Consider the following 12,807-nt stretch of genomic DNA (forward strand, 5'->3'; position numbering starts at 1 on the left):
CACCAGCGGGCTCCCTCAGTATATTGATTTCTTTCAATATACAATGTACAATCTTTACCTTACCACGTCAGAGATTCCTACAGCTACTAAACATTCTCAAAAATTACCCTTACAGTTTTCAGGACAGTAAGGGCAGTGTACACCCCATTCTCTCCTTTTTCTCTAGCTCTGTAGCCCATGTCTTCTACTGCTTCTCCTGTCCCTGCAACCTCCTATATGTTGGCCGGACAGTTCGGGTGGCCCGGACACGATTTGGCGAGCAGGAGGTTGATTGAAGTGGGCAATATCATCATTGTGTCCTGACACTTTAGGTCCATTTGTCAGATCAGCAGATCCCCCCTGTGATTCTGAGGCGGAGAGGCACCATGCTCTGTCGCAGGGAACATTTTTGGATATGCATCTCAACACCTTATCACCAGGGGGTCTAAATGAGGAGTTGGAGGTGTTGACCATTCTCTACTTTATGGTATTTTTTTGTATGATTTTTTTATAAAGTTTTTTTTATTTTCTGCTGCTAACGGTCTGTATTACCCCCTCCCCCTTTCATCTTGTCGCAGCGGTCAATTTTTCTTACTGCACTATACCCACAATCCCTCCCTTTTTGCTAACACTATTAGTTATTTAGCCTTAACGCATGTATTACATGCATTTTAGAGGAAAGGATTTTTTTTTTCATTAGTTTGACCATGCCATTCTCCATTTTTCTTCTTTTTTATTCCCCACCCCTCTTTCCCCTTCCCTCTTTAGACCATGTATTATCAGTATTTTTAGGCATCATGTACCGTATTTCACAAAAGTGAGTACACCCCTCACATTTTTGTAAATATTTTATTATATCTTTTCATGTGACAACACTGAAGAAATGACACTTTGCTACAATGTAATGTAGTGAGTATACAGCTTGTATAACAGTGTAAATTTGCTGTCCCCTCAAAATAACTCAACACACAGCCTTTATTGCCTAAACCGCTGGCAACAAAAGTGAATACACCCCTAAGTGGAAATGTCCAATTTGGGCCAAAGGTGTCAATATTTGTGTGGCCACCATTATTTTCCAGCACTGCCTTAACCCTATTGGGCATGGAGTCCACCAGAGTTTCACAGGATGCCATTGGAGTCCTCTTCCACTCCTCCATGATGACATCACGAAGCTGGTGGATGTTAGAGGCCTTGCTCTCCTCCACCTTCCATTTGAGGATGCCCCACAGATGCTCAAAAGGGTTTGGGTCTGGAGACATGCTTGGCCAGTTTATCACCTTTACCCTCAGCTTCTTTAGCAAGGCAGTGGTCGTCTTGGAGTTGTGTTTGGGGTCATTATCATCTTGGAATACATCCCTGCGGCCCAGTCCCCGAAGGGAGGGGATCATGCTCTGCTTCAGCATGTCACAGTACATGTTTGTTCCCTCAATGAACTGTAGCTCCCCAGTGCCGGCAGCACTCATGCAGCCCTAGACTTGGAGACACTGCTGGCTTTTTTTGTCCAAAGTACCTGCTAGAGTTTTGGAGCCCCTGCTACTGCATGCCTGGCAGCCATCCATTGCCTCTGTGTACCTTCAGCTGATCGGCTCTGGTGTTTTAAGACTCTCAACCTGCTGTGTTATTATCCACTGATGGATTGGTGATTTTTGACATGAAAGTGTGGTGCTTTAGATAAAGGGGCATTTGCTTGGTATAACCGCAGCGCCCTGCATTTTGCCATTCCCTACTGGAACAGCTGGATATCCCCTTTAAATACTTTTCTCTGCCCAAACAAAGACTTCTTCACCAGCTGCTGGAAAAACACCTGCTGGTGTTTGCCATCAGTCTAGAGGACTATTGGTTCACCAAAGCCATTGATCACCTCAAGCACACGGGGGGACATACCGCCCATTTGTGAGCGGTACCATAACATTACCCCAGCCTTGTGCCAAGAGCTCAAGGAGGTACTCCACTACATTATTCAGAATTAAGTGATCAAGGAAAGCAGCAGTCCATGGGCGACTCCTGTCGTCCTGATGCAAAAAAAGGATGGTAATCTAAGACATTCAAATAACACATCAAACATCTGGACCTGGTGTTGGTAAAGAATAACAAACATACCAGAGGAAGCAAGCTGGAGCCAAAGTCTACAATCTGGTCTCAGAGGGGCCTGACACTGGAAAGAAGCGACTATATTGAAACTTGACCGGCAGGCATTTGATGCTGCGGATCTTCACCTGGTACATGAAGCCCCAAATGACTGGTTCCTGCCGCCCCTTGTACCCAAGTCTCTGGCCTTTTCTAACTCAAAGCTTAACGATGTTGGAGTCGGGAGCCCAATACCCATCCACACCATCCAGTACCGCAGACTCTACTGACGTTTAACCTTGGGCCCAGGTGAAGAGGAAATAAAAGACACATCTGGCCCCTTGCCACCGGAGACTCCTAATTCACCGTCTGAAGATGCTCCTTTGTCAGGTGACTCAACAGATAAATAAGGTATCCAGAGTCCTTTGTGGTCCAACCATGGGAAGCATCCTGCAAGATACTCTGAAAATATTGTTTGAATTTGTTTACTGTTCTTTGCATTTATCACTGTTGTTATGGTTGTTTCCATGTTGCGATGCTGAGGACATGGTTCCTCTGTTTTTTCTAGGGTAACTGGAGAAGCCATCTGATTGGATGCTGCTACCCCATGTGACTCTAGCAGCCATCTTGGGTCAGGCAGAGCTTATTTAACCACTTTACCACCGGAGGATTTTGCTGTCTTACGTCCAGACCACTTTTTGCGATTCGGCGCTGTGCGAATTTAACTAACAATTGTGCTGTCGTGCGACGCTGTACCCAAACAAAATGTACGTCCTTTTTTTCCCACAAACAGAGCTTTCTTTTGGTGGTATTTGATCACCTGTGCGATTTTTACTTTTTGCGCTATAAACAAAAAAATAGCGTTTATTTTGAAAAAACAACAATATTTTTAACATTTTTTTTTATATGAAATTCCCCCCAAAAAAATGTAAAAATCAAAATTTTTTTAAATTTTTGGCCAATTTGTTTTCTGCTACCTATGTTTGGTAAAAAAAAAATCACAATAAGCGTATTTTGATTGGTTTGCGCAAAAGTTATTGCATTTACTAACTAAGGGAAAGATTTCTGTCATTTTTGGTGTTTTTTTTTTAACGCGTAATGGCTGCGATCTGCGATTTTTTTTGCGGGATTGCAGCGGACAGTTTGGACCCTTGACTGACATTTTTGACACTTTTGGGGTTACCAGTGACATTACTGCAGTAATCAGTGCTATAAATATGCACTGTTACTGTAAAAATGACAATGGCAGGGAAGGGGTTAATTTTATTGGAGAGGGAGGGGTTAATGTATGCCTGTTGCTTACTAACGTGTGTGGGGGGAAGTGACTGAGTGACAGAAGGACAGATTGCATGTTCAACTATGCTGAACCATGCTATCTGTCCCTGCCTGTCACTTAGGAGATCCGCCCGCTCTGTTTACACAAGTGGGCGGATCTCCAAACTAGATTCCCAGACGATCGGGGAAGAGCGGCGGCGATCGCTGCCGCTCCTCCCTTGGCCCGACTCCCGCTGTGACTGAACACAGCGGGAGTGAGCCTCCGGCGGCGCGCTCGCACCGCCCACAAGGGGCGGAGTCCAGCGACGTAGGTCTACGTCGCTGGATGATAACAAACCACATTGCTGCAGTAGCAGCAATGTGACTGGAGGTAAAGTGGTTAAGGCTCCAACTCCCAGGTTTTGCGCACAATTACGAGTAGGTAAAGTATGGACAGTTACCCTGTCTGTTAGGGATAGAACTAGAGGCAGGGAAAGGCTTCTGATGAGGAGGGAAAGCATGAGGCTCACAACTTCTCTCAACATCTTTCCACTTGGACACATGACGGCCAGGCTGCATTCTGCCCCTCCTAATAGGGGGTGTCAGTTTGGCTGAAATCTGCTCTCCACACACTGCTGGAACCCGTGAGTGTTCCCAGTTGGGCTAACTTCCCATCCGTTTTTTGTGAACTGTCTTTGCAATACTTCAGTGCAAGTTCTTTACTTTGCACTTGGTCTGTGTGTGTTATTGACAGCACATCACGCTGCACCTCACCTACAAGCTGCTTGAAATTTGATCACAGAATTTATGGACTTTTTTGTAACATGATTTGATTTTGTGATACTCAGGGTAATGCACCGGGACACCTGCACCACTCCTAAAGGAAATTGAACCCTAAGTTTAAAAAGAAAGTAAAAACCTGGTGGGACATATTGCCTCCAAAATGGTCTCAAGACATTTGAGATGGGATCAGGGCCAGTCCTTCCATGTGTTCCACTGTGTCCATCGGGCCCAGGTGGAATTTTAGGAGGGGTGGCAAAATGTCGTCCATTGCAGCGCTAACACTCTCGGCTCGGAACTGCGCATGCCCAGTTCCAAAGCCGACCAAGAGACTACGATGATTATGTCAACTCTGGGTGCTTCTGCTGCTATTTGTTCTCTCCCCCTTGCCAAGTGCGCCTTATTTGACTTCATCACAGCAGATGCCATAAGGCCGAGGAGTGGAGCCTGCAGTGGAGGACGGAGTTCAGCTTAGCAGAAGGTAAGCTGGCTCTGGGCTCAGCAAAATGTAGTAATGTCAGTGTCTTAGTGGGCAGGAGGAGGAGAGGAGGGATGGGCTCTCTGTAGCAGAATCCTCTGATGCAGTTAGATCTTTTTAGGTTTTTATTTTTTTGTGAGATCTGCTCTGCCTCTTAAGAGAGGATGTTTTATGAGATCTCCCCAAATCTTTGTTCCACCATTCCTACCCATTACAGGCTCACCAGTCCAATACACAGGCACAGCCTCCTCTCCTGCATGACCACCTCATGTGTCTGTGGCTGGAACACTTCAAATCCAAGCATTCCAGGAGTGGGGAGGCAGCAGCAATATGACCAATCAGGCTGTTTTTTAGATGAAAAGTGCTGGTGTATAGTATGTGTTTGTACAGTGTGTCTGTAGTGTATGATCATTATATATTTGATTATTTATTTTGATGGTCTTAAGGTGTTTATTATGTATATACACTGCTCAAAAAATTAAAGGAACACTTTCGTGTAGCATCAAGTCAATTAAACTCCTGGGATATTCATCTGGTCAGTTAAGTAGCTGAGGGGGTTGTTAATCAGTTTCAGCTCCTTTGGTGTTAATGAACTTAACCACAGGGGCACTAGATGGGCAACAAAAAGACAACCTCCAAAACAGGAATGGTTTTACAGGAGGAAGCCACAGGCATTTTTTCCCCTACTCATCATTTCTGACTATTTTTCACTAGTTTTGCATTTGGCGAAGGTCAGTGTCACTGCTGGTAGCATAAGGCGATAACTGGACCTTATGAAGGTTGCACAGGCAGTCCAACTCCTCTAGGATGGCACATCATTACATGCCATTGCCAGAAGGTCTGCTGTGTCTGCCAACACAGTCTCAAGAGTATGGAGGAGATTCCAGGAGGTAGGCAGTTATTGTAGGGGAGCTGGACAGGGCCGTAGAAGGTCCTTAACCCATCAGCAGGACCGGCATCTGCTCCTATGTGCAAGGAGGAACAGGATGAGCACTGCCAGACCTCCAAATTACCTCCAGCAGGCCTGTGATGTGAATGTCACTGACCAAACAATCAGAAACAGACTTCATGAGGGTGGCCTGAGGGCCCAACGTCCTCTAGTGGGCCCTGTGCTCACTTCCCCGACACCGTAGAGCTTGACTGACATTTGCCATTGAGCACCAGAATTGGCAGGTCCGCCACTGGCTTCCTGTGCTTTTCACAGATCAGAGCAAGGTTCACCCTGAGCACATGTGACAGACATGAAAGGGTCTGGAGAAGCTGTGGAGAATGTTATGCTGCCTGCAACATCATTCAGCATGACCGGTTGGGTGGTGGGTCAGTGATAATCTGGGGAGGCATATCCAAGGAGGGATGCACAGACCTCTACAGGCTAGACAATGGCACGTTGACTGCTTTTAGGTATCGGGATGAAATCCTTGGACCCATTGTCAGACCCTACGCTGGTGCAGTGGTTCCTGGGTTCCTCCTGGTGCACGACAATGCCCAGCCTCATGTGACGAGTGTATGCAGCCGGTTCCTGGAGGATAAAGGAATTGATACCACTGAATGGCCGCCATGCTCGCCTGACATAAATCTTATAGAACACCTCTGGGACAATATGTTTTGGTCCATCCGACACCTTTAGCTGGCACCAGGAGCTCATGGACACCATCCGCTGTCTTTAGTTGCATGCCCGACGTTGTCAGGCATGCATACAAGCATGTGGGGGTCATACAAACTACTGAGTACAATTTTGAGTTGCAGCAATGACATTTAAGCAAAATGGGCAAGCCTGGGGCATAATTTTTTCACTTTGATTTTCGGGGTGTCTTTAAATTCAGCCCTCTGTAAGTTGATAGTTTTCATTTCCATTAAACGATGTAGCATCCTTTCATTCCTAACAAATTACCCAGTCCATATTAGTATAGATATCCAGCATGAATTTTTTTTCCAATTGAGATCTGATGTGTTTTCAAAGTGTTCCTTAAATTTTTTTGAGCAGTGTATTTTTTTATCTGAGTAAGTAGTGAGCACATTTGGTGTGGCAGCACGCTAGAATATTTTTATTTGATAATGGAAAGACAGAATGGTGGAGTGATAAGGGAGGGAGAGGGAAAGAGTGAGGAGTGAGTAAAGGATGGAGGTATAGATTGGGTGACAGCGAGACCGATAGATAAAGGTATGGAGCAAAGCATGGAGGGATAGTGAGAGAGACAGAGAAATGGAGTGATGGAGCAAAGGATAGAGGGATGGGGTGATGGAGTTAAGGAAAGATAAAGAGAGACACAGAATAATAGAGGGGGTGATGGAGAGAGAGAGCAAGTGAATAGAGTGGTGGAGTTATGGAATGATAGAGGGGGAGAATAAAAGAGGGATGAAAGTAATGGAGAACAGAAAGGGTGGAGGAATATAGGGCACAAGGATTGTTGGATGGACAGTATTATGGAGGAATGGAGTAAGAGATAAAAGGATGTGATGGAGTTATGGAAAGATGAAAGGAGGGATGGAGAGATTGATAGAGTAACAGAGGGATGAGAGTAATGGAGGGTAAAGAGGTTGGAGGGACCTACAACAGAGGGATGGTAGGATGGACAGGAGGTGATGGAGGGATGGAGTCAGGAGGTGATGGAGGGATGGAGACAGGAGGTGATGGAGTGATGGAGACAGGAGGTGAAGGAGGGATGGAGAGATGGAGACAGGAGGTGATGGAGTGATGGAGACAAGAGGTGAAGGAGGGATGAAGTGATGGAGACAGGAGGTGAAGGAGGGATGGAGTATTGGAGACAGGAGGTGAAGGAGGGATGGAGTGATGGAGACAGGAGGTGAAGGAGGGATGGATACAGGAGGTGAAGGAGGGATGGAGTGATATAGACAGGCGGTAATGGAAACAAGAGGTGAAGAAGTGATGGAGTGATGGAAACAGAAGGTGATGGAGGAATGCTAAGTATGGAGCTCCTAATGTTAAGGGGGGACTCATGATGTGAAGTGGGGGTGCTGTTGAATGTAAATCTGACTTTCTGACAATTAATGTGGGGGCCTTTTGGTGGGCGTGATTTTTGGGGGTGGGGGGGTTGGCAGCAATTGTTATTGTTAAGTGCCTGTATCCCATTGTTCTATTGTTTCTGTTTGCACTGGGATCAATCTACAGTATTATGGGATGTATATGTGTATGTGTATACTCAAGCAGATAATCTCTCTGAAACAGCTCCGGACCTCCGCAAAGCTGCAGGCTGGATCACTCCATAAATAGATATGTGAATGAAAATAAAGTGCTCATAGCGTAACTCCATAAACACTCTTGCATTTATTAGGATAAAACAAACAAATTGCACTCACAAACATGATGAAAGTAAAAGCATCCAATAGTGAAATCAATGGTCCCGAACCGGGCTACCTGCACGACTCCCGCCGTCCCGTTGTGGAGCCGAAGCTGTGGCTAGTACCGCCGTACGACTTCCGGATTCGGCGTGACGTCAGACGTCCGGAAAGTCACGTTGCTATGGTCACCGCGTGTCCATGCCCTAACGCGTTTCGTCATTGGCTGACTTCTACGGAGGGCGTGGACACACGGCGACACCATTCCTATTTGTATGGAGAGCAAGGAAGGGCGGAAGTAGTGCGCTGGAGGCATCCATAACTGCTGGCAGCCCGGAACCTTATTCACATCCCGCACATCTCCAGAAACACCTCCGCCTCCCTGCTCCCATTACCACCCTCATGGGAAGAGTGTATTAACCCTCCATCTCCCGCAAGCAGTATTAATTTGAACGGAGAACCCATCAGATTACCATTAAAGCAAAATGATAAAATTTATCTCCATGATGACCATGCAACATTTTAACAATATCCATATAACATGCACCAATTACAATCATATTATCAGTGAACATGTATCTCACATTCATATGTTAATAAATACGGAGTCGCTAAGTTAATTCCAGGTACCAACCAACAGCAAGGGGGTGCAGGGCAAGCCAAAAAGTTCAACAACAAAAAAGAAGGAGGGAAACGGAATGAAAAGGTATTATTTGAATCCTATACCATACAAATAGGAGTGGTGTCGCCGTGTGTCCATGCCTTCTGTAGAAGTCAGCCAATGATGAAACGCGTTAGAGCGTGGACACGCAGTGACCATAGCAACGTGACGTTCCGGATGTCTGACGTCACGCCGAACCCGGAAGTCGTACGGCGGTACTAGCCGCAGCTTCGGCTCCACAACGGGGCGGCGGGAACCGTGCAGGTAGCCCGGTTCGGGACCATTGATTTCACTATTGGATGCTTTTACTTTCATCATGTTTGTGAGTGCAGTTTGTTTGTTTTATCCTAATAAATGCAAGAGTGTTTATGGAGTTACGCTATGAGCGCTTTATTTTCATTCACATATCTATTTATGGAGTGATCCAGCCTGCAGCTTTGCGGAGGTCCGGAGCTGTTTCAGAGAGATTATCTGCTTGAGTATACATCTGTTTTGGCCCTGTATCCCCCGTGGTGAGGTACGTGTGCACTACTTGGGGGGTATGCCGGTGTGGTGATGGTGCACGAATATCTGTATTGAGTATGGAAACATCCTATATAGGAATTTATCATCACAGATGTTTTTATCTGGCTGGACTGTTATTATATGAATATAATATGACGCATTATGGACTATGTGATCTATTATGTAGCGCTGTTAGTTTTGACATGTGGTTTTACTAGATGTACACATCATTTTTTATGACTGTTCTTATTTATAACGGCTGCTGACATCTGAGAGGTTTTAGATGAATGTGTGATTTTACATCATTTTATAATTTTATGTATATATACCTATAATCGGATTTTGATATTTATACTTTTATGAGAGCTATTTATTATAGCCTGTAGCACCTTAGTGCCGAGTGGGTGAGACAAACAAGCATCCCACTGCGGTGTGTATGCTAGTTTTTTTTACTCCTTTTTTTCAATATGTGTATGAGGATTTGCTGCTCATTTTTAACATACAACATTGTATTCATTTTCAACGTGTAAAATTGTTTATGTTTTATAGTAGAGGTGCACAATAGTAGGGGTAATGGTATATAATATAAAATAATATTTAATATATTTTTAGACGTTAATGTTATTAATAAATGATAGGGTATGGTATATAATGTTTTTGTACTTCAGTCATCCTGAGGACTGTCATGTCGGGAGGTAAATGGTTTGTCACGAGTACGGCTGGCCGAGTAATTTTAGATGTCCCTGTCAGTTTGCCATTGTTACGGTGACTACCAAGAAATGACAGCATCGTCACGGTTTCCGGAGTATAAATGCGTAATGTCACTTACAGTTCCGGAGAGGGTGAAGTTCTTGTTTGAGTAAGAGTAAAATGGCAGGAGGTGACGTAGGCTGCTGTTCTCGTGGTAATGGGCACTTCCGGATCTTCCAAATTAGCCACTTGTTTAGAGTAATGGAAAAAATAAAAAGGGTGAATACTATGTCCGCTCCCCGCCTACTGAGGCAGCCCAATAGGAGGGTGTAACAGGTATAGGTGGAAGGAGCCAAGCCCGTGACGTCATACCAATGTTCGAGCATCAGCGATGAGCTGAGGATTTGTTAAGCTTGTTTTTAAGTCTTTTTTTGTAATGGTGTTCCCTAATTTTAAGTGAATACCAGGTTTTACAGAGAGCACTATGGTTCTCCCCCTTTTTTATTTCATGGCATGTTCTATGAAGGATGAGTAAAACTATACTCTGACCACTCATATTTGGATAGAGCAGAAGGCAGAGAGAAACAGGGACATCCAAAGGAGAAGTGCATAAGGCATTATAGACTCTGTAGTGGGGTCTGATGCAGGAGGTGAGCGGGAAGATTGTTTTATTTGTCATAAGTTTTATGCACAATGGTGTAAAACTGAAGGACACTATCATGCATATATAGTCAAGAGTAGGGATGATCGAGCGGTTCGGGTCGACCATCAGTTCGACCCGAACATTGGGTGTTCGAAATTCAGCCGAATTCCGAACTTTTTGCGGTAAAAGTTCGGAATTCGGTCACCAGAATCGCCCAAAATGCAATGGGACAGGAACTGGGCTTTAAAAGCCCGTGATTGGCCCAGAAAAATCAGTAAAAGCCAATTGAGGGGGCAGGAGTCTGCTAGGAATGTGATTGGAGTGACTACGGGGTCCAGAGGCCAATCAGGAGTGAATACGCCCCCAAGTATATAACATAGCCCCGCCAAACCTCTAGCACTATAATACAGAGGCTGTGGAAGAGAGTGGAAGCATTTGTGTTTCATCTGCTGCTTGTAAAGCTCCAGTGTCATTTTGCAATTATCTTATGCTGTATGGAGCTGTTCTTTTAGTGTGAGGAAAGGGATATGCAGTGTAGTTAGGGTACTATATACCACTATAGTTAGATTCAATAATCTCGTTTTTGTAGGGATACTTTTAAGTGTCAGGGTAACAGTAGTGTAGTTTAGGGTGACCTGACTCTGCCATGTCAGGGTGACCGTAGTGTAGTTTAGGGTGACCTGACTCTGCCATGCCAGGGTGACCCCACTATGCAGATTCTGGGTTAGGGGTATACATTTATACATATATATATATACAGTATATATATATGTGTATATATATGTATATGTATATATATATATATATATATATATATATATATATATATATATATATACACACACATATATACACATATATACACATAAATATATATATATATACATACACATATATATATATATATATATATATATATATATATATATATACCCCTATACAGAAGTTCAGATGTTATGCCTGCCTCCAAACGCCTTCAAAAAACACCCAAAAATGCCTGAAAATCGCCTGAAAGAAAAACGCCCAGGTGTGAAAGGAGGGTAACACCATCCCTGCGCTACTGAAATTCTAAGAAAAATAATCATTTTTTTCTGGTTCTGGACATGCTACAGAGCTGAAACTTCACAGGTACACTTTTTAGACCCCCCCCCCCCGACTCTAAATCCAAAGAAATCTCTTTTTTTTTTTTTTTTTTTCAAAAACGACAATTTTTAAGAACTTTTCTTTGCCTGATTCATAGTCCCTGGGCATGACCCAGAACCCCGAACCCTAGGCACTTTTTAGGGGCATTTATTGGGTTTTAGGGCTTCAAAATTGTGTTTTTTGATTCCCGAAGTTCGGCTCCCATTGATTTCAATGGGGTTCTGCAATCCGAAGCGAACTTTTGGGAAATTCGGGTGTTCTGGTCGAACCGAACTTTTCAAAAGTTCGATCATCCCTATTCAAGAGATGAAAAGAGACTTTTACAATTCATTAGATGTTTGTTATTACTTTTCACAGGGTATATGGGTTATGACTTACTATGTTATATGAATGAATGCATTGCACTGCACTGTTATATTTATAATGTATCCAACTGAAAGTCGATAAATAATTACATTCCCTGGGAAGTGCGCTAAGGACATTATTTCCCTGAACTAAAGTAGGTTCATCACATAAAAATAAAAAAGAAGAATACACAATGTATGTGATATTTTTATTTTTTTATAAGACATCTGTTGTGCATTTTGCTAAATGATGTTCCACATCAGATGATTTCCAATTTCATTTCCAAAGTTTCAACATTTTTTGGTTATTTGCCGAAAATTTGACTCAAAATTCCTGCAATGGCTGGTAAAAATCGTTTTTCCACTTCAACATTACTTTCATCTGGCTCATCTCTTCTTTCTTCTTCATCTGCATCTCTCCTGGGCGAAGACACAGTTATCGGTCAATAAAACAACATTGATTATTACACAAAAACTGCATTTTACTGGGACCACAAATGTGTATTTTTAGGCCACATTGACTATTATTATTCTATGACCACATTATCAAGGTAAAGGAATATGGCACAGCGGGATGCCACAAACTCAAATTTCTTATTGAATAATCAGTTGGAGCATTCTGATTTGTTCCATGCTACGGCTCAGACCTGTCCCATCAGTAAGTGGACACAACTAAAGCTGCACATACACCAGTAGGATTCCATTCATATGGAAAATCATTCACCAGACTTGGTGTCATTGAGTCAATTATTATTGTTAAAAGCAGTGGCGTACCTAGAGCATTTGGCACCCGGGGCGGATCCTATATCTGGCACCCCCAACTTTAAAATGTAAAAACACCCACAAAAATTTGTAATGTTTTCAAGAATATTTATTGCACAAATATCACAGCCCCCCATCACAGTGCCCCTTGCAGTCTGCCCTCCGTCTCTCTAATCACAGTTCCCCCTTTTGCACTCTCTGCCTC

At 43.7% G+C, this 12,807-nt stretch overlaps 1 long non-coding RNA gene across 3 annotated transcripts in view; it reads right to left on the bottom strand.

Annotated features, from left to right (window-relative positions):
- Positions 1 to 12,210: 12,210 nt before the first annotated feature.
- LOC309563012 overlaps positions 12,211 to 12,807 on the bottom strand; it is a 52,161-nt gene continuing 51,564 nt past the window's right edge. For all 3 annotated transcript variants that reach the window (XR_014225663.1, XR_014225664.1, XR_014225665.1), the window contains exon 3: positions 12,211 to 12,260. This is a non-coding gene — a long non-coding RNA (uncharacterized lncRNA). The remainder of the gene's footprint in view (positions 12,261 to 12,807) is intronic.

The sequence above is a fragment of the Pelophylax lessonae genome (genome assembly GCF_965119305.1).
Source record: "Pelophylax lessonae genome assembly, chromosome: 9".
NCBI lineage: Eukaryota > Metazoa > Chordata > Amphibia > Anura > Ranidae > Pelophylax > Pelophylax lessonae.